Source organism: Pinus tabuliformis, chromosome Q, assembly GCF_031772625.1.
Source record: "Pinus tabuliformis cultivar Carrire ecotype Pingquan chromosome Q, CPIR1, whole genome shotgun sequence".
Lineage (NCBI taxonomy): Eukaryota > Viridiplantae > Streptophyta > Pinopsida > Pinales > Pinaceae > Pinus > Pinus tabuliformis.
Window position 1 is genome coordinate 44,573,778 of NC_142296.1, and position 22,909 is coordinate 44,596,686.

General features: G+C 38.3%; 5 pseudogenes; all 5 read left to right on the forward strand.

Annotated features, from left to right (window-relative positions):
* The first annotated feature begins 4,903 nt into the window (after positions 1 to 4,903).
* LOC149218209 (ERAD-associated E3 ubiquitin-protein ligase component HRD3B pseudogene) lies at positions 4,904 to 5,416 on the forward strand (annotated as a pseudogene).
* Positions 5,417 to 13,040: 7,624 nt separating this feature from the next.
* On the forward strand, positions 13,041 to 14,300 carry LOC149218210 (ubiquitin-like-specific protease 1D; annotated as a pseudogene).
* Positions 14,301 to 14,757: 457 nt separating this feature from the next.
* Positions 14,758 to 15,499, forward strand: LOC149218211 (uncharacterized; annotated as a pseudogene).
* Positions 15,500 to 19,682: 4,183 nt separating this feature from the next.
* LOC149218212 (ubiquitin-like-specific protease 1D pseudogene) lies at positions 19,683 to 20,808 on the forward strand (annotated as a pseudogene).
* A 290-nt stretch (positions 20,809 to 21,098) lies between these two features.
* Positions 21,099 to 21,882, forward strand: LOC149218213 (uncharacterized; annotated as a pseudogene).
* Positions 21,883 to 22,909: the final 1,027 nt, after the last annotated feature.

Genomic DNA, 22,909 nt, shown 5'->3' on the forward strand with positions numbered 1-22,909 from the left:
GGGTAATCAAAGATAAAAGGCATGCTTCTTTGGATTCGAACATTTTGAGGCAAACCGAGGACCGACAAACAGGGGCAGTTTCCTATGTTTTAGGGCATTGGAAAACATGTGATATCGAAGAGCAACAAGAAACATTAAAGGTCCATCACAACCACCGCCAGAAGGGAACCAGATGTCAGAGAACGAAAATGATTGTAGACCAAGGCTGTTATGGAATTAGAGTCCTATTTGATTTAGAAGTCTAGAAGATTTAGTAGAATTAGAATCTAAATTGTTTTAGGATTCCAGAGCTGTCAATTAGTAGTTAGTTGTATTTATTAGTTAGTTAAAGTGTTAGTAGGTGTCATCATAGGCAGAATTGGAGTTCCCCTCACGCTGGAGGAGGAACCTCAGTTAGAATAAGAGCTCTATATATAGCTGAAACAGAAAGGTAATAGAGGTTGGAAAACTTTATGACAGAGCATTGTTTTGGCTTATGTAAAGACAGAGTTTCAGTAATATAATTTGGCTGCTTTACTTCTCAGGATTCATGAAGGATTTCTATGTTCAGAATGTGTGATTTTATCCTTTCCTTAATGTCTTTTACAGTTGCATAGATGTATAATCACTCAGAATTCACTGATTGTGCTCTGATTTCCTGTATGCATTTATGAGCTGTGGTTCCATATGTGTTATGTTCTGAATACTCAAATGCTGAATGCCCTGACTTCTATGTAAAGGCAGTATCATTGTTTACTGAGGTGTTGTTGACTCCATAGGCCCAATGGAAACTTGATTAATGTTTTTCCAGCATCCATATTTATCACAGATATATCACAAAGAGTTAGCCATCTTATCTTAAGTAAAAATAATTAACCCATTTAGAGAGAGCCCTCTCAGGTTGAGGAGGCTAAGCCTCAACCTAAAGTAGGTCTGAAATAGTTACTTGAAGTCTTCCTGGTCAGTAGCCTTCCAGGGCCTGATTTTGAGATAACATTTTGGTGCGTCTGCCGGGAGCCTGAAGATTAATCATTCCCGAAATCAAGAGGCTGAACTTCTGAAGGTAGCAGGAGCTCAGAAGACTTTTTGAGGCTGCAAATCTACCTTGGCGACTCCATTGTTGAAGAATTCAAAATTCATACATTCATGGTGATTCCACTGGAGTTATGAAGGACCCAGATGCTACCATTCTTATTTCAAGGTATGCATGCATAAATTTTTCAGGAATTCATGGTTTCCCAAATCATTTTCCCAAGGATGCATATTTTCTAAGGAATGGTCCCAAATTCAATGGAGAAGATTTGAGTTTAACTTTGAAGCATATATCAGATTTCTGTGATTTTACTGAGCTTCTTAGAGTTAAACATGAGGATGTTTGCATTATGTTGTTCTATGATTCACTTCAATGGAAATGTAAACGGTGGATTGAAAGCTTTCCTGCTAAATCCATCAAGTCATTTGAAGACTTTTGGTTTATGTTTTTGGAGGAATGGATAGATAGATCAGAGTTGGTGGCAAAATCTCCTTCAATTCAAGGTTTCAAACAATGGAATAATGATCATAGTAATGGAGAAACAGATGAAAATTTTTCTTTGTCCTTGTCCTCGTATCTAAAGTCATTTGAGTGTAAGGCAGAGGATAAGATGAAATTTTTGAATGAAGTTGCTAATGACATTGAGAAAGACATTGAAGGTTTACAAGGTCAAATTCAGGCATATAGTCTTCATAATCATGATCATTATTTTCAGAAGCTTTTTATGGCAGAACACAAGGAGAGAGTGTTGCTTCCTTTCTCTTTCACGATTGAGGAAGTGTACACTGTTGTTGAAGATCAGTTTGCACAACCTGAAAGTTACAAGAATCATCAAGCTGATCATGTATTCTGGGATCCTATAGCCAAATATATGGAAGAGTTTTACTCTCCAGTGTTTCAGTTTTTCTATGAAGATCAGAGGCAATTTCACTGGAAGTGGTCATCACAATATCATAGTGGCTCTGAACTCCATTGCAGTCAAAGAAATCAAACATCAGACAAGACAAATGATTGGCTACATTGGAAATTTCACATTGATTGAGCTGAAAGAAGTTTGAATTGATAGGGTAGGTAGGTAGGAAATTGCAATTAAGCTCAAGGTCAACTGAGCATTTTTCAGTAGATGTAGATTCTTTCTCCTACAGTCATCATCAAGCTTAAGCCCGAGGTGAAGGCCCAAGAAGCTTGAAGGGATGTTTGTCAAGCAAATCTATGTTTTTCATAAAGAGGACAAAGCACTGGACCTGCATATTCTTAGTGTACCACAAGGGCACACTATCCCAAGTGGAGCCACCGCGCATCATTAGAATTTAAAACTAACAGCGCTGTGAAATCATGGATTCGTGCATTCCGCAGCAAATCTTTCCCGAAATGTCAAGTCCGTTAGGTGAGTCACCAGTTGTGTCCACTCATGTCAGTTTTTGTACCTCTGGTATCACGTTTGAACGCTCATTTGCCACTACTCCACCACTAGATCTATTGATATGGACAGAAATATCATTTCCAAGGGATTTTACCGTGCATAGACCTTAATGATAGTCGTAAGTGCTGCATGAGTGACAAATCTGCCTGATTATGTATTGAAGCGTTTTAAATGAAAGAATTTGAATTTCAAGCGAGGCTGATTTCAAGCGAGGCTGAATTAAAAAGGAGCTGAATCACCATTTCAACCAGAGCTATTAGACTTTGTGTGTGAAGCTATGAAGAAGAAAATTGAAGACCTGAAGGCACAGCTAGGCCAGTTACCTGCTAAATAAATTTTCTTTTCAAGAAAGGTTTTGCTCCAAATTTTGTCAAATTTGCTTAGTCTTATTGTTCTGAAGAAATGTACATCCTTGTTATACATATGAAAAGTTGAAGGGAGTTTTTGGCAATCAAATGTTTGGGTGATTAAGATCTCGGATCAAAGGAAAGCTGTTTCAAATAATTCAGCAGTTTCGTAGCGCGCTACGAAACTGCTGTAGGTGATGATTTTAACACAGACAGGTAGTTTTGTATTATGAGCGGGAATTTTGAAAGGGAAACGCCAAAAGGGTATGCAAGACATCAGCTGGAACAACAATAGTCAATCAGATCAAGACAGGTGGATGCTTTAAAAAGGTGGAATATTTCGACCCAACTTTAAATTTCTGTTGTAAAGTCCCTTTATCACCGTTCAAGAGGTATCAAACGATTTGCATACAAGGAACTTTTGCTTGCACACATGTCCATCGATGCAGCTTACAACACATCAAGAACGTGGCAGTGTTCCATATTTTGGGTTATTAAAGGCTAGAAAACATGCTTCTGTACATTCGAGCATTTTGAGGAAAACTGGAGCCGAGAAACAAGGGAAATATCCTAATACTTCTGAGCAGTTAAAAGATTCAGCGTTCAAGGTCAATATGGAGTATTAAACATCCAGCTCAGCCAAATCGAAAGAGGACCAGGTGTCAAAGAACAAGGAGAAGCCATTATGCATGGAAAATGGAGTTAGAGTCATAGTTAATTTAGAACTCTTTAAAAACTCCAGTCAGCACTTTATTGTATTTATTAGTTAGTTAAATAGCTGATAGGTGTCATTAGAGGTAGTTATCGAATTCCCCTCATGCTGGAGGAGGAAGCTCGAATTAGTTAGAATAAGGATTCTATATATAGCTGAAACAACAATGTAATGAGGGTTGGAAATTTTATAACAGAGTACTGTTTTGGCTTATGTAAGGACAGAGTTTCAGTAATATAATTTGGCTGCTTTTCTTCTTAGGATTCATGAAGGATTTCCATGTTCAGAATGTGTGATTTTATTCTTTCCTTAATGTCTTTTACAGTTGCATAGATGTGTAATCACTCAGAATTCACTGATTGTGCTCTGATTTCCTGTATGCATTTATGAACTGTGGTTTTATATGAGTTGTGTTCTGAACATCCAAATGCTAAATGCCCTGACTTCTATGTAAAGGTAGTATCATTGTTTACTGAGGTGTTATTGACTCCATAGGCCCAATGGAAACTTGTTTAATGTATTTCCAGCATTCATTTTTATCACTGTTATTTCACAAGAGTTAGCCATCTTATTCTTAATCAAAATCAATAACCCTATGAGAGAGCCCTCTCAGGCTAAGGAGGCTAAGCCTTAGTCAAAAGATTGGTTTGAAACAGTTACTTGAAGTCTTCCTGGTCTGCAGCCTTCCAGGGCCTGATTTTGAGATAACATTTTAGCTGAGGAAATAACAGTCTGAAATAGAACTTATCTCAAAATCAGGCCCTGGAAGGCTGCTGACCAGGAAGACTTCAAGTAACTATTTCAGACCTACTTTAGGTTGAGGCTTAGCCTCCTCAACCTGAGAGGGCTCTCTCTAAATGGGTTAATGATTTTTACTTAAGATAAGATGGCTAACTCTTTGTGATATATCTGTGATAAATATGGATGCTGGAAAAACATTAAACAAGTTTCCATTGGGCCTATGGAGTCAACAACACCTCAGTAAACAATGATACTGCCTTTACATAGAAGTCAGGGCATTCAGCATTTGAGTATTCAGAACATAACACATATGGAACCACAGCTCATAAATGCATACAGGAAATCAGAGCACAATCAGTGAATTCTAAGTGATTATACATCTATGCAACTGTAAAAGACATTAAGGAAAGGATAAAACCACACATTCTGAACATAGAAATCCTTCATGAATCCTGAGAAGTAAAGCAACCAAATTGTATTACTGAAACTCTGTCCTTACATAAGCCAAAACAGTACTCTGTTATAAAATTTCCAACCCTCATTACATTGTTGTTTCAGCTATATATAGAACTCTTATTCTAACTGATAGATATTCCTCCTCAAGCTAAAATGTTATTCCTCAGTGTATCATCGTTTTTGCTGCAGAAGGAGGAAACTTTCAGTCGAAGATGGCACTAGAGTCGCGTGGTGAGGAAGATGATGATTTCCAAATTATTGAATATCAGGCCCAGAAAGGGAATGCAGTGGCAATGTATAAACTTGGTGTATTCTACTACTTTGGTTTGAAGGGGGTTCCCCGTGACAATGCGAAAGCATTATCATGGTTTCTTAAAGCGGTTGAGAAGGGAGACTCAAATTCGATGGAATTTCTCGGTGAAATTTATGAAAGAGGTTCTGGAGTTGAGAGGAATTTTACCAAGGCACTAGAATGGTTCAAGGCTGCCTCTAGGCGAAAGCGTTTTTCTGCATATAATGGCATTGGCTATTTGGATATGAGGTTGCACAGAGTAATGCTGCATGGATTCTTGATAAGTTTGGGGAATATGATATGCATAGGAAAGTCAGGTTTCTGCAGTGATGTTGAACGACATCCACGTGCACACACCCTTTGGTGGCATGCATCAGAGCAGGGTAATGAGCACGCGGCACTTTTAATTGGGGATGCCTATTATTATGGATGAGGTACATGTGGTTCCAGCACATATGTTTCGTAAAGTCAATAGCATTACAAAGTCTCATTGTAAACTTGGGCTTACAGCTACACTTGTCCGAGAGGATGAGCGCATTACTGATTTGAACTTCTTGATTGGGCCCAAGTTATATGAAGCCAATTGGTTGGATTTGGTGAAGGGAGGATATATTGCTAATGTACATGTGCTGAGTGTTAATCAACTATTAGAATCGGTTCTGGACACAGCACGACATGTTGCAAGTAGTATATCCACCTCGACTACTCCTGTACCTTACACCCAAATGGCAAGCCAGTGTGAAGCTCTTGTAATTGGCAAACAAAAGAAAATGTCGGTCGTCATGAGCTTCAAGAGAAATCCAGATCCTTTGCTCCTCCCTGCATCGAAAAAATGATTTGAGTGGATTGATTGTGTATAAAGCTGATCAAGACCTGCAGAAGATTAAAAATATTTCCCTCAATGGACAGAAACTAGCTATCGATGCAGGCAACCCAGAGTGGTTTAACATCACCTCTAGCTTGTTGCATCCTTCCTTGGAAGAATCCCAGCATTCTTGGCAATCTTTCAGGCTACCACCGGCAAGCCCTTACGATAATTTTCTCAAAGCTGCTCGCTATTGAAATTTTGTTGGATCTTTTTCAAAGCAGCAAACCTCTAGATATTTAAATACTATAGCTCTACAGAGAAAAATGCATGACTACATTCCAAGCTCGAGTTCTGAAGATTTGAAGATTTCCACATTCTTTTAGAATTGTTTGTATAACTGTTGACTGTAATTTCATGCTGGTATTGAAGGTGGTGTCTGTGGGACGAAAAAAATTTAGCGCAGATTTCCAGCTAATGTTCAGACTACTCAAACTCTTTCTATTCCTTGGATTTGTCATAACTATTGGAACACTATTTTCTACCTTCCATCTGACTGTAGGAGATTTATTTGCAAGCATTGTAGCCTTTATGCCAACATGTTGGGCTTTACTACAGATAGCACAAACATGCATACCGGTGGTGGTTAAGATTGGTTTCTGGGATTCGATAAGGGCTCTTGCACGTGGATATGAATATGTAATGGGCCTAGTGATTTTTACCCCTGTAGCAGTGCTTGCATGGTTCCCTTTTGTCTCAGAATTTCAGACTCAGTTGCTATTTAATCAAGCTTTCAGCAGGGGTCTACAAATATCCCGCATATTGGCTGGTGGAAAGAAGCATATCTAATTTGGACACAGATATCTAATAGAAATGTCAGCAAGGAAATGGAGCGAGAGCTTCTCACTCAATACAGACAGGTTGAGAGGGTCTTTGCAGACAGAACAACAAAGATTAATTCTGACAATGAGGTCCAGGAATATCTAGTTAAGTGGAAGGGGCTGGAGCAGCACTTGGAATGCTGACTGGATTTACAGCACCAATTACCATGCCTGTCTTGGCAACCTTTGCTGCTCTTTTAGGCACTACTCCAGGACAATCTATGGTTGACAATGCTGACTCACTTTCATACAGTGATTCAGAACGTAGGCAACATAAAGACAAGACAAATCTGGTGCTCCTTTTTTAGGCATGAAATTGAAGATAAGGTTTTGTCATCACACAGGTACGTGGGAAAGGCTTACAGCACATCAAGGACCGACAAACAGGGGCAGTTTCCTATGTTTCAGGGTAACGGAAAAGATGTATCATTGAAGATCAAACATGAAGCATTAAAGGTCCATCACAGCCACCGCCAGAAGGGAACCAGATGTCAAAGAACGAAATTGATTGTAGACCAAGACTGTCACGGTGTTAGAATCCTAGTTGATTTAGATCTCTAAAAACTCCAGTCAACAGTCAGTTGTATTTATTAGTTAGTTAAAAGGGTTAATAGGTGTCATTAGAAGTAGTTTTCGAATTCCCCTCATGCTTGAGGAGGAATATCGATCAGTTAGAATAAGAGTTCTATATATAGCTGAAACAGCAATGTAATGGGGGTTGGGAAATTTTATGAACAAATCTTGTTTTGGCTTATGTAAAGACAGAGTTTCAGTAATACAATTTGGCCGCTTTACTTCTCAGGATTCATGAAGGATTTCTATGTTCAGAATGTGTGGTTTTATCCTTTCCCTAATGTCTTTTACAGTTGCATAGATGTATAATCACTCAGAATTCACTGATTGTGCTCTGATTTCCTGTATGCATTTATGAGCTGTGGTTCCATATGTGTTATGTTCTGAATACTCAAATGCTGAATGCCCTGACTTCTATGTAAAGGCAGTATCATTGTTTACTGAGGTGTTGTTGACTCCATAGGCCCAATGGAAACTTGTTTAATGTTTTTCCAGCATCCATATTTATCACAGATATATCACAAAGAGTTAGCCATCTTATCTTAAGTAAAAATCATTAACCCATTCAGAGAGAGCCCTCTCAGGTTGAGGAGGCTAAGCCTCAACCTAAAGTAGGTCTGAAATAGTTACTTGAAGTCTTCCTTACACTCAAATGATTTTAGATACGAGGACAAGGACAAAGAAAAATTTTCATTTGTATCTCCATTACTATGATCATTATTCCATTGTTTGAAACCTTGAATTGAAGGAGAATTTGCCACCACCTTTGATCTATCTATCCATTCCTCCAAAAAAAAAACCAAAAGTCTTCAAATGACTTAATGGATTTGGCAGGAAAGCTTTCAATCCAGCGTTTACATTTCCCTTGAAATGAATCATAGAACAACATAATGCAAACATCCTCATGTTTAAGTCTAAGAAGCTCTGTAAAATCACAAAAATCTGATATATGCTTCAAAGTTAAACTCAAATCTTCTCCATTGAATTTTGGACCATTCCTTAGAAAATATGCATCCTTGGGAAAATGATTTGGGAAACCATGAATTCCTGAAAAATTTATGCATGCATACCTTGAAATAAGAATGGTAGCATCTGGGTTCTTCATAACTCCAGTGGAATCACCATGAATGTATGAATTTCGAATTATTCAACAATGGAGTCGCCAAGGTAGATTGCAGCCTCAAAAATTCTTTTGAGCTCCTGCTACCTTCAGAAGTTCAGCCTCTTGATTTCGGGAATGATTAATCTTCAGGCTCCCGGCAGACGCACCAGGTGGCTCCACTTGGGATAGTGTGCCCTTGTGGTACACTAAGAACATGCAGGTCCAGTGCTTTGTCCTCTTTATGAAAAACATAGATTTGCTTGACAAACATCCCTTCAAGCTTCTTGGGCCTTCACCTCGGACTTAAGCTTGATGATGACTGTAGGAGAAAGAATCTACATCTACTGAAAAATTCTCAGTTGACCTTGAGCTTATTTGCAATTTCCTACCTACCTACCCTATCAATTCAAACTTCTTTCAGCTCAATCAATGTGAAATTTCCAATGTAGCCAATCATTTGTCTTGTCTGATGTTTGATTTCTTTGACTGCATCGGAGTTCAGAGCCACTATGATATTGTGATGACCACTGCCACTGAAATTGCCTCTGATCTTCATAGAAAAACTGAAACACTGGAGAGTAAAACTCTTCCATATATTTGGCTATAGGATCCCAGAATACATGATCAACTTGATGATTCTTGTAACTTTTAGGTTGTGCAAACTGATCTTCAACAACAGTGTACACTTCCTCAATCGTGAAAGAGAAAGGAAGCAACACTCTCTCCTTGTGTTCTACCATAAAAATCTTCTGAAAATAATGATCATGATTATGAAGACTATATGCCTGAATTTGACCTTGTAAACCTTCAATGTCTTTCTCAATGTCATTAGCAACTTCATTCAAAAATTTCATCTTATCCTCTGCCTTACACTCAAATGATTTTAGATACGAGGACAAGGACAAAGAAAATTTTCATCTATTTCTCCATTACTATGATCATTATTCCATTGTTTGAAACCTTGAATTGAAGGAGATTTTGCCACCAACTCTGATCTATCTATCCATTCCTCCAAAAACATAAACCAAAAGTCTTCAAATGACTTGATGGATTTAGCAGGAAATCTTTCAATCCACCATTTACATTTCCCTTGAAGTGAATCATAGAACAACATAATGCAAACATCCTCATGTTTAACTCTAAGAAGCTCAGTAAAATCACAGAAATCTGATATATGCTTCAAAGTTAAACTCAAATCTTCTCCATTGAATTTGGGACCATTCCTTAGAAAATATGCATCCTTGGGAAAATGATTTGGGAAACCATGAATTCCTGAAAAATTTATGCATGCATACCTTGAAATAAGAATGGTAGCGTCTGGGTCCTTCATAACTCCAGTGGAATCACCATGAATGTATGAATTTTGAATTCTTCAACAATGGAGTCGCCAAGGTAGATTTGCAGCCTCAAAAAGTCTTCTGAGCTCCTGCTACCTTCAGAAGTTCAGCCTCTTGATTTCGGGAATGATTAATCTTCAGGCTCCCGGCAGACGCACCAAAATGTTATCTCAAAATCAGGCCTTGGAAGGCTGCTGACCAAGAAGACTTCAAGTAACTATTTCAGACCTACTTTAGGTTGAGGCTTAGCCTCCTCAACCTGAGAGGGCTCTCTCTAAATGGGTTAATGATTTTTACTTGAGATAAGATGGCTAACTCTTTGTGATATATCTGTGATAAATATGGATGCTGGAAAAACATTAATCAAGTTTCCATTGAGCCTATGGAGTCAACAACACCTCAGTAAACAATGATAATGCCTTTACATAGAAGTCAGGGCATTCAGCATTTGAGTATTCAGAACATAACACATATGGAACCACAGCTCATAAATGCATACAGGAAATCAGAGCACAATCAGTGAATTCTGAGTGATTATACATCTATGCAACTGTAAAAGACATTAAGGAAAGGATAAAATCACACATTCTGAACATAGAAATCCTTCATGAATCCTGAGAAGTAAAGAAGCCAAATTATATTACTGAAACTCTGTCTTTACATAAGCCAAAACAATGCTCTGTCATAAAGTTTTCCAACCTCTATTACCTTTCTGTTTCAGCTATATATAGAGCTCTTATTCTAACTGTGGTTCCTCCTCCAGCATGAGGGGAACTCCAATTCTGCCTATGATGACACCTACTAACACTTTAACTAACTAATCAATACAACTGACTACTAATTGACAGCTCTGGAATCCTAAAACAATTTAGATTCTAATTCTACTAAATCTTCTAGATTTCTAAATCAAATAGGACTCTAATTCCATAACAGCCTTGGTCTACAATCATTTTCGTTATCTGACATCTGGTTCCCTTCTGGCGGTGGTTGTGATGGACCTTTAATGTTTCTTGTTGCTCTTCGATATCACATGTTTTCCAATGCCCTGAAACATAGGAAACTGCCCCTGTTTGTCGGTCCTCAGTTTGCCTCAAAATGTTCGAATCCAAAGAAGCATGCCTTTTATCTTTGATTACCCAAATAGAACAGATTGCCATGTCCATGATGTGCTGTAAGCCTTTCCCGTGTACCTGTGTGCTGCCAAAACCTTTCAAAAAGATTTGCTGCTTTGTCAATCATAATTGGTCAACTGAATTGTAACATGCAGCTATAGCAGTTTCGTAGCGCGCTACGAAACTGTTGTGTAATTTCAAAAACACAGTCTTCCTTTCATAGCTAAATAATCGCCAGTGTCCATGGCTTAACCACCTTACTCCCTTGATCGTTTTGAAAAGATTTGCTTGCAACTTTTCAAGAAACAGATATTTCTCCTGAGGAATAGATGTAATGACACCAATAACACCATTCACTGTTCCAAATATAACTGTATGAATCTGGCTACAAGAACATTATTCAGAACTGAACCCTGCCCTAGAAGCATGCCATTTGGTGTAATATTGAAGTCATTTGTAGCTCGTGTGACAACTCGAAGGTACTCAGATATGTTATTGAAATAGCCCTGTAGATAAGAGTCTCTTGGAAGTACCACTTGTTGCTCTAAACCTGGTTTAAGCCTTGTAGTTAATGCAATGCTTGCAAAAGCAAAACCATTGAACACCAATAGGACTACAACTTTCACTGCTGGTATGCTTAGTACAGGTGCATGGATATTCTTCATGTACTGCACCAAAAGGCTAGGTTTTTGGTGCCTCCTGCCCAAATTATCATGTTCAAGTTCAGTTGTTGATGGACTAACTCTAATGCAAGGAAAGCAATCAACTTTGTTTCCTTCTGTTCTTATCAAATCAAATGTCATAAGAGGAACAAATGCAGTCACTTGTAGTAAGAAGTACCGAAAGCTCCAAGTACCGAAAGGACAACAATAATAACCCCTGACAAACCAAGTAACACCTTCGATGAAACATAAAGAAGTGAAAAGTGTGGTGAAATATCACCCAGTGTCACTGATATGTAGGCAAACATGACCATGTAGCTGATCAATATGATTACAACATCAGCAGTGCTCTCCCTCTTAAGTTCTTCCTGCACAGAACTTTCTGCAGAAATTGCAAGAGTTAGATTGTGCAATTTTGCCATTGGAATAAGCTCTTCTTTCACTACAAAATTTGGATGTTTGACCTCATTACAGCTCGCATTTCCATGGCAGAACACAAGGAGAGAGTGTTGCTTCCTTTCTCTTTCACGATTGAGGAAGTGTACACTGTTGTTGAAGATCAGCTTGCACAACCTGAAAGTTACAAGAATCATCAAGCTGATCATGTATTCTCGGACCCTATAGCCAAATATATGGAAGAGTTTTACTCTCCAGTGTTTCAGTTTTTCTATGAAGATCAGAGGCAATTTCAGTGGCAGTGGTCATCACAATATCATAGTGGCTCTGAACTCCGATGCAGTCAAAGAAATCAAACGTCAGACAAGACAAATGATTGGCTACATTGGAAATTTCACATTGATTGAGCTGAAAGAAGTTTGAATTGATAGGGTAGGTAGGTAGGAAATTGCAAATAAGCTCAAGGTCAAATGAGCATTTTTCAGTAGATGTAGATTCTTTCTCCTACAGTCATCATCAAGCTTAAGCCCGAGGTGAAGGCCCAAGAAGCTTGAAGGGATGTTTGTCAAGCAAATCTATGTTTTTCATAAAGAGGACAAAGCACTGGACCTGCATGTTCTTAGTGTACCACAAGGGCACACTATCCCAAGTGGAGCCACCTGTTATCACTCAAGAAAAAATAGTTTAAATTCTGAACATCAATTTTCTAAATTTGTCAAAAGGTTGGTGTCAGTTTTGGGCCTAGTCTTTTCATCTTGCTTAGAGTCTTGTTAAGAGTCTTGTTAGTATGTCAAATGGGGTCAATTCTCTGTTGTAGTCCATCACTGGTCTCACACCGCACCTAAGCTCCATATGCCAATCCTATTTCAAAGTTCATAGCGCAGAAACCTTAGTTTAGGTTATTTCGTAGCGGAAAACACCGATTTTGCACTAACTGCGCTACGAAATGGGGAATTCATGCTGATCCATAGCACATCTCACCCCAGCTGTCATATTTTCTGCAAAGATTTTACGGGGATAGCATGTGTAAGGTCTTACATGTCGGTCTTGACATGTGTTCTGTAGCCTTCAAATTTGATTCTTGCCTGTACTATTCAAATCGAGATTTCCATCCAAAACCAAATTTGAAAATTCTCTATTAAGACCGAAACTTCTGATTCTGGTTTCGATTTGTGATCAATCTGGCAGTATGACTTCTGGGAAGAATGGGCTCTGTTGTCTTGGAAGTCCTCAACATTTAAAAATATGCTTTGGCAATTCTGGAAATGATCAGCAAAGTTCGCATGATAGACAAATCAGAAACAGTAGTTGCTCTCCGAAGAAGTCTGTTTCTTCTAGTTCTAGCAGTAGTTGCAGCAATCAAGGGAAGTTGACATATATGAGTACCAGAAGTAATCAATTGGGATCTTCTCAGTTTTATCCTATTATTGAAGAGAATGGCTGCAGTCGAACAGATGGACAAGGGGTGGCAGATTCAACTTATGCTACACCAAGTTCAGCAAAAGAGTGCTTCTCTTTTACACCAGAAAGTTCAATGAAGAAGGTTATAGTTGTTTTGAATGAAGATGATGAGAAACCAAAGAGGCAGTATGAGGCCCGTAGAATATCTGCAAGACGGAAAAAGGACATCCGAATTTACTACCCTGAAAGAGACCATCCAGAATCTGTTGAAATTTGTCTCTCTGACATGGAATGCCTGGCTCCATTACAATTTGTGTCTTCAGCAATTATGAACTTCTACATACAGTACCTCCAAAGATCTGAATTTCTACGTACTGAGCACAAGAATGACTATCACTTATTTAACACTTTCTTTTATAGTAAACTCGAGGAAGCTTTGGATTCTAAGTGTAAGCAAGAAGATGGGAATTCCTTTGCAAAGTTTCGGAGATGGTTTAAAGGAGTAAACATATTTTAGAAAGCGTATATCTTTTTGCCAATTCATGCTTGTCAGCATTGGAGTTTGGCAATTATCAGTATTCCTGCTAGAGAAGATGAAGATGGTCCCATTATTCTTCATTTGGACTCATTGGGTTTACATACTAGTCGGACCATCTTTGAAAATATTTGGAGCTACTTGAAAGCTGAATGGGAACATTTAAATCAGGCCGATATCCCTGTACAAGTTCCAATTGCAGAGAAAATATGGAAAGATTTGCCACACAATATTCAAGAGAAGAAAATTCAGGTACCTCAGCAGGAAAATGATTATGATTGTGGTTTGTTTGTTCTTTTCTTCATGCAACATTTCATTGAATTAGCCCTACCAAGACTAAGAAAGACAAATTTGGATAGGTTTGGTAGAAAGTGGTTCCAACCTGCTGAAGCTTCACATTTGGGAGATTCAATTAGAATCTTTCTTGAGCAGCATTTCAAAGAAGCAGAAAAAAGCATTCAGGATACTATGGATAATGGTTCACTTCCAGTAGTTCTAGAGGACTTGGAGTGAAAGCAAAGTTTATTGAGGATATGGTACAAGATGTTCCTATCAATTCTTTAAAATCCATTTTGAAGAAGCACCTTCACCATTTTTATAGATGCCTGTGTGGTGGCTTGAAAGACGGGATGTCAAAATTGTTGTAGAAAGTATTAAGGGCCTGAATACTTTGATGATGCCATCCGAGTAGGATTTGCTCTCTGTGATACAAGCTCTCATTCTGTCCAATAAAATTGATTTTCATTCCTCAAGGGAAGGGATTTGCAAGGCTATTTGTATCAAGAATTTGATTGTGAAGCATTTGAGGTCTATTGGATACAACTCTACAGTTTGTAAGTCAGAGTGGAAGTGAACCGATAAAGTTCCGGGGGTTGAATATGAGTACATAGATGTTAACCAGACAGGTGTCTACAATTCAGTGATTGGAAGCCATATCACAACTATTTATCATTATGGATTTGCCAACCTTATGTTGAGAAGGTATGTTGAGGCAATACGGGCCTTCAATCAAGTTCTGTTGTATATAATAAAGACCAAACAGTTCCATCAAAAGTCCCCACAGTTTGACCAAATTCTGAAGAAAAATGAACAGATGTATGCTCTATGGGCTATATGCCTCTCTATCTGTCCACAAATGAAGCTTGTTGAGGAAAATGTGAACAATCAGCTGAAAGAGAAGTATGGAGAGAAGATGGCAAGAATGCAGAGAAGTGATGAGGCTGTGTATGATGGATTTTTTTTCATATGCCTGTCCTAAATTTATTACTCCTACAGTACCAAACTATGATGAAGCTCTTGTAAATTATAACCAGGATGCATAGAGGCTTCAGTTGAAGCTGTTCTCATCAGAAGTAAGACAGCAACAGCTTTTGTCAGGTCTACGGAGCTTCTTGAAGTTGTATACATCCATCTCAATGGAAAAGCTTGCGAATTTTATGGACGTTGATGAGTCTACCTTAAGGACAACTCTTATGACAAACAAGCATAAGACTCATGCAATTGATCATGATGGAAGAATTATATCAAATGCGCATGTTGACTTTTATATTGATGAGAATATTGTTCATGTTGTTGAATCAAAGTCTTCAAAGCTATACGCTGATAACTTTATGCGTCACATTATCAAGTGTGAAGAGATTATTAGTGATTTGGACAGAGTAAGCTTGAATAAGATGGTTGCTGTTTTTGCATTATGGAAATGCCAGCTGTAATGAGGTCAAACATCCAAATTTTGTAGTGAAAGAAGAGCTTATTCCAATGGCAAAATTGCACAATCTAACTCTTGCAATTTCTGCAGAAAGTTTTGTGCAGGAAGAACTTAAGAGGGAGAGCACTGCTGATGTTGTAATCATATTGATCAGCTACATTGTCATGTTTGCCTACATATCAGTGACACTGGGTGATATTTCACCACACTTTTCACTTCTTTATGTTTCATCGAAGGTGTTACTTGGTTTGTCAGGGGTTATTATTGTTGTCCTTTCGGTACTTCTTACTGCAAGTGACTGCATTTGTTCCTCTTATGACATTTGATTTGATAAGAACAAAAGGAAACAGAGTTGATTGCTTTCCTTGCATTAGAGTTAGTCCATCAACAACTGAACTTGAACATGATAATTTGGGCAGGAGGCACCAAAAACCTGGCCTTTTGGTGCAGTACATGAAGAATATCCATGCACCTGTACTAAGCATACAAGCAGTGAAAGTTGCAGTCCTATTGGTGTTCAATGGTTTTGCTTTTGCAAGCATTGCATTAACTACAAGGCTTAAACCAGGTTTAGAGCAACAAGTGGTACTTCCAAGAGACGCTTATCTACAGGGCTATTTCAATAACATATCTGAGTACCTTCGAGTTGTCACTCGAGCTACAAATGACTTCAATATTACACCAAATGGCATGCTTCTAGGGCAGGGTTCAGTTCTGAATAATGTTCTTGTAGCCAGATTCATACAGTTATATTTGGAACAGTGAATGGTGTTATTGGTGTCATTACATCTATTCCTCAGGAGAAATATCTGTTTCTTGAAAAGTTGCAAGCAAATCTTTTCAAAACGATCAAGGGAGTAAGGTGCTTAAGCCATGGACACTGGCGATTATTTAGCTATGAAAGGAAGACTGTGTTTTTGAAATTACACAACAGTTTCGTAGCGCGCTACGAAACTGCTGTAGCTGCATGTTACAATTCAGTTGACCAATTATGATTGACAAAGCAGCAAATCTTTTTGAAAGGTTTTGGCAGCACACAGGTACACGGGAAAGGCTTACAGCACATCATGGACGTGGCAATCTATTCTATTAGGGTAATCAAAGATAAAAGGCATGCTTCTTTGGATTCGAACATTTTGAGGCAAACCGAGGACCGACAAACAGGGGCAGTTTCCTATGTTTCAGGGCATTGGAAAACATGTGATATCGAAGAGCAACAAGAAACATTAAAGGTCCATCACAACCATCGCCAGAAGGGAACCAGATGTTAGAGAACGAAAATGATTGTAGACCAAGGCTGTTATGGAATTAGAGTCCTATTTGATTTAGAAGTCTAGAAGATTTAGTAGAATTAGAATCTAAATTGTTTTAGGATTCCAGAGCTGTCAATTAGTAGTCAGTTGTATTTATTAGTTAGTTAAAGTGTTAGTAGGTGTCATCATAGGCAGAATTGGAGTTCCCCTCATGCTGGAGGAGGAACCTCAGTTAGAATAAGAGCTCTATATATAGCTGAAACAGAAAGGTAATAGAGGTTGGAAAACTTTATGACAGAGCATTGTTTTGGCTTATGTAAAGACAGAGTTTCAGTAATATAATTTGGCTGCTTTACTTCTCAGGATTCATGAAGGATTTCTATGTTCAGAATGTGTGATTTTATCCTTTCCTTAATGTCTTTTACAGTTGCATAGATGTATAATCACTCAGAATTCACTGATTGTGCTCTGATTTCCTGTATGTATTTATGAGCCGTGGTTCCATATGTGTTATGTTCTGAATACTCAAATGCTGAATGCCCTGACTTCTATGTAAAGGCAATATCATTGTTTACTGAGGTGTTGTTGACTCCATAGGCCCAATGGAAACTTGATTAATGTTTTTCCAGCATCCATATTTATCACAGACATATCACAAAGAGTTAGCCATCTTATCTTAAGTAAAAATCATTAACCCATTTAGAGAGAGCCCTCTCAGGTTGAGGAGGCTAAGCCTCAACCTAAAGTAGGTCTGAAATAGTTACTTGAAGTCTTCCTGGTCAGCAGCCTTCCAGGGCCTGATTTTGAGATAACATTTTGGTGCGTCTGCCGGGAGCCTGAAGATTAATCATTCCCGAAATCAAGAGGCTGAACTTCTGAAGGTAGCAGGAGCTCAGAAGACTTTTTGAGGATGCAAATCTACCTTGGCGACTCCATTGTTGAAGAATTCAAAATTCATACATTCATGGTGATTCCACTGGAGTTATGAAGGACCCAGATGCTACCATTCTTATTTCAAGGTATGCATGCATAAATTTTTCAGGAATTCATGGTTTCCCAAATCATTTTCCCAAGGATGCATATTTTCTAAGGAATGGTCCCAAATTCAATGGAGAATATTCGAGTTTAACTTTGAAGCATATATCAGATTTCTGTGATTTTACTGAGCTTCTTAGAGTTAAACATGAGGATGTTTGCATTATGTTGTTCTATGATTCACTTCAAGGGAAATGTAAACGGTGGATTGAAAGCTTTCCTGCTAAATCCATCAAGTCATTTGAAGACTTTTGGTTTATGTTTTTGGAGGAATGGATAGATAGATCAGAGTTGGTGGAAAAATCTCCTTCAATTCAAGGTTTCAAACAATGGAATAATGATCATAGTAATGGAGAAACAGATGAAAATTTTTCTTTGTCCTTGTCCTCGTATCTAAAATCATTTGAGTGTAAGGCAGAGGATAAGATGAAATTTTTGAATGAAGTTGCTAATGACATTGAGAAAGACATTGAAGGTTTACAAGGTCAAATTCAGGCATATAGTCTTCATAATCATGATCATTACTTTCAGAAGCTTTTTATGGCAGAACACAAGGAGAGAGTGTTGCTTCCTTTCTCTTTCACGATTGAGGAAGTGTACACTGTTGTTGAAGATCAGCTTGCACAACCTGAAAGTTACAAGAATCATGAAGCTGATCATGTATTCTGGGATCCTATAGCCAAATATATGGAAGAGTTTTACTCTCCAGTGTTTTAGCTTTTCTATGAAGATCAGAGGCAATTTCAGTGGCAGTGGTCATCACAATATCATAGTGGCTCTGAACTCCGATGCAGTCAATGAAATCAAACATCAGACAAGACAAATGATTGGCTACATTGGAAATTTCACATTGATTGAGCTGAAAGAAGTTTGAATTGATAGGGTAGGTAGGTAGGAAATTGCAAATAAGCTCAAGGTCAACTGAGCATTTTTCAGTAGATGTAGATTCTTTCTCCTACAGTCATCATCAAGCTTAAGCCCGAGGTGAAGGCCCAAGAAGCTTGAAGGGATGTTTGTCAAGCAAATCTATGTTTTTCATAAAGAGGACAAAGCACTGGACCTGCATGTTCTTAGTGTAGCACAAGGGCACACTATCCCAAGCGGAGCCACCTGTTATAACTCAAGAAAAAATAGTTTAAATTCTGAACATCAATTTTTTAAATTTGTCAAAAGGTTGGTGTCAGTTTTGGGCCTAGTCTTTTCATCTTGCTTAGAGTCTTGTTAAGAATCTTGTTAGTATGTCAAATGGGGTCAATTCTCTGTTGTAGTCCATCACTGGTCTCATAGCGCACCTAAGCTCGATATGCCAATCCTATTTCAAAGTTCATAGCGCAGAAACCTTAGTTTAGGTTATTTCGTAGCGGAAAACACCGATTTTGTACTAACTGCGCTACGAAATGGGGAATTCATGCTGATCCATAGCACATCTCACCCCAGCTGTCATATTTTCTGCAAAGATTTTACGGGGATAGCATGTGTAAGGTCTTACATGTCGGTCTTGACACGTGTTCTGTAGCCTTCAAATTTGATTCTTGCCTGTACTATTCAAATCGAGATTTCCATCCAAAACCAAATTTGAAAATTCTCTATTAAGACCGAAACTTCTGATTCTGGTTTCGATTTGTGATCAATCTGGGAGTATGACTTCTGGGAAGAATGGGCTCTGTTGTCTTGGAAGTCCTCAACATTTAAAAATACTCTTTGGCAATTCTGGAAATGATCAGCAAAGTTCGCATGATAGACAAATCAGAAATAGTAGTTGCTCTCCGAAGAAGTCTGTTTCTTCTAGTTCTAGCAGTAGTTGCAGCAATCAAGGGAAGTTGACATATATGAGTACCAAAAGTAATCAATTGGGATCTTCTTAGTTTTCTCCTATTATTGAAGAGAATGGCTGCAGTCGAACAGATGGACAAGGGGTGGTAGATTCAACTTATGCTACACCAAGTTCAGCAAAAGAGTGCTTCTCTTTTACACCAGAAAGTTCAATGAAGAAGGTTATAGTTGTTTTGAATGAAGATGATGAGAAACCAAAGAGGCAGTATGAGGCCCGTAGAATATCTGCAAGACGGAAAAAGGACATCCGAATTTACTACCCTGAAAGAGACCATCCAGAATCTGTTGAAATTTGTCTCTCTGACATGGAATGCCTGACTCCATTACAATTTGTGTCTTCAGCAATTATGAACTTCTACATACAGTACCTCAAAAGATCTGAATTTCTACATACTGAGCACAAGAATGACTATCACTTCTTTAACACTTTCTTTTATAGTAAACTCGAGGAAGCTTTGGATTCTAAGTGTAAGCAAGAAGATGGGAATTCCTTTGCAAAGTTTCGGAGATGGTTTAAAGGAGTAAACATATTTGAGAAAGCGTATATCTTTTTGCCAATTCATGCTTGTCAGCATTGGAGTTTGGCAATTATCAGTATTCCTGCTAGAGAAGATGAAGATGGTCCCATTATTCTTCATTTGGACTCATTGGGTTTACATACTAGTCGGACCATCTTTGAAAATATTTGGAGCTACTTGAAAGCTGAATGGGAACATTTAAATCAGGCCGATATCCCTGTACAAGTTCCAATTGCAGAGAAAATATGGAAAGATTTGCCACGCAATATTCAAGAGAAGAAAATTCAGGTACCTCAGCAGGAAAATGATTACGATTGTGGTTTGTTTGTTCTTTTCTTCATGCAACGTTTCATTGAAGTAGCCCCGCCAAGACTAAGAAAGACAAATTTGGATAGGTTTGGTAGAAAGTGGTTCCAACCTGCTGAAGCTTCACATTTGAGAGATTCAAGTAGAATCTTGCTTGAGCAGCATTTCAAAGAAGCAGAAAAAAGCATTCAGGATACTATGGATAATGGTTCACTTCCAGTAGTTCTAGAGGACTTGGAGTGAAAGCAAAGTTTATTGAGGATATGGTACAGGATGTTCCTATCAATTCTTTAAAATCCATTTTGAAGAAGCACCTTCACCATTTTTATAGATGCCTGTGTGGTGGCTTGAAAGACGGGATGTCAAAATTGCTGTAGAAAGTATTAAGGGCCTGAATACTTTGGTGATGCCATCCGAGTAGGATTTGCTCTCTGTGATACAAGCTCTCATTTTGTCCAATAAAATTGATTTTCATTCCTCAAGGGAAGGGATTTGCAAGGCTATTTGTATCAAGAAGTTGATTGTGAAGCATTTGAGGTCTATTGGATACAACTCTGCAGTTTGTAAGTCAGGGTGGAAGGGAACCGATAAAGTTCCAGGGGTTGAATATGAGTACATAGATGTTAACCAGACAGGTGTCTACAATTCAGTGATTGGAAGCCATATCACAACTATTTATCATTATGGATTCGCCAACCTTATGTTGAGAAGGTATGTTGAGGCAATACGGGCCTTCAATCAAGTTCTGTTGTATATAATAAAGACCAAACAGTTCCATCAAAAGTCTCCACAGTTTGACCAAATTCTGAAGAAAAATGAACAGATGTATGCTCTATTGGCTATATGCCTCTCTATCTGTCCACAAATGAAGCTTGTTGAGGAAAATGTGAACAATCAGCTGAAAGAGAAGTATGGAGAGAAGATGGCAAGAATGCAGAGAAGTGATGAGGCTGTGTATGACGAATTTTTTTTCATATGCCTGTCCTAAATTTATTACTCCTACAGTACCAAACTATGATGAAGCTCTTGTAAATTATAACCAGGATGCATAGAGGCTTCAGTTGAAGCTGTTCTCATCAGAAGTAAGACAGCAACAGCTTTTGTCAGGTCGACGGAGCTTCTTGAAGTTGTATACATCCATCTCAATGGAAAAGCTTGCGAATTTTATGGACGTTGATGAGTCTACCTTAAGGACAACTCTTATGAAAAACAAGCATAAGACTCATGCAATTGATCATGATGGAAGAATTATATCAAATGCGGATGTTGACTTTTATATTGATGAGAATATTGTTCATGTTGTTGAATCAAAGTCTTCAAATCTATACGCTGATAACTTTATGCGTTACATTATCAAGTGTGAAGAGATTATTAGTGATTTGGACAGAGTAAGCTTGAATAAGATGGTTGCTGTTTTTGCATTATGGAAATGCCAGCTGTAATGAGGTCAAACATCCAAATTTTGTAGTGAAAGAAGAGCTTATTCCAATGGCAAAATTGCACAATCTAACTCTTGCAATTTCTGCAGAAAGTTCTGTGCAGGAAGAACTTAAGAGGGAGAGCACTGCTGATGTTGTAATCATATTGATCAGCTACATTGTCATGTTTGCCTACATATCAGTGACACTGGGTGATATTTCACCACACTTTTCACTTCTTTATGTTTCATCGAAGGTGTTACTTGGTTTGTCAGGGGTTATTATTGTTGTCCTTTCGGTACTTGGAGCTTTCGGTACTTCTTACTGCAAGTGACTGCATTTGTTCCTCTTATGACATTTGATTTGATAAGAACAGAAGGAAACAGAGTTGATTGCCTTCGTTGCATTAGAGTTAGTCCATCAACAACTGAACTTGAACATGATAATTTGGGCAGGAGGCACCAAAAACCTAGCCTTTTGGTGCAGTGCATGAAGAATATCCATGCACCTGTACTAAGCATACCAGCAGTGAAAGTTGCAGTCCTATTGGTGTTCAATGGTTTTGCTTTTGCAAGCATTGCATTAACTACAAGGCTTAAACCAGGTTTAGAGCAACAAGTGGTACTTCCAAGAGACTCTTATCTACAGGGCTATTTCAATAACATATCTGAGTACCTTCGAGTTGTCACTCGAGCTACAAATGACTTCAATATTACACCAAATGGCATGCTTGTAGGGCAGGGTTCAGTTCTGAATAATGTTCTTGTAGCCAGATTCATACAGTTATATTTGGAACAGTGAATGGTGTTATTGGTGTCATTACATCTATTCCTCAGGAGAAATATCTGTTTCTTGAAAAGTTGCAAGCAAATCTTTTCAAAATGATCAAGGGAGTAAGGTGCTTAAGCCATGGACACTGGCGATTATTTAGCTATGAAAGGAAGACTGTGTTTTTGAAATTACACAACAGTTTCGTAGCGCGCTACGAAACTGCTGTAGCTGCATGTTACAATTCAGTTGACCAATTATGATTGACAAAGCAGCAAATATT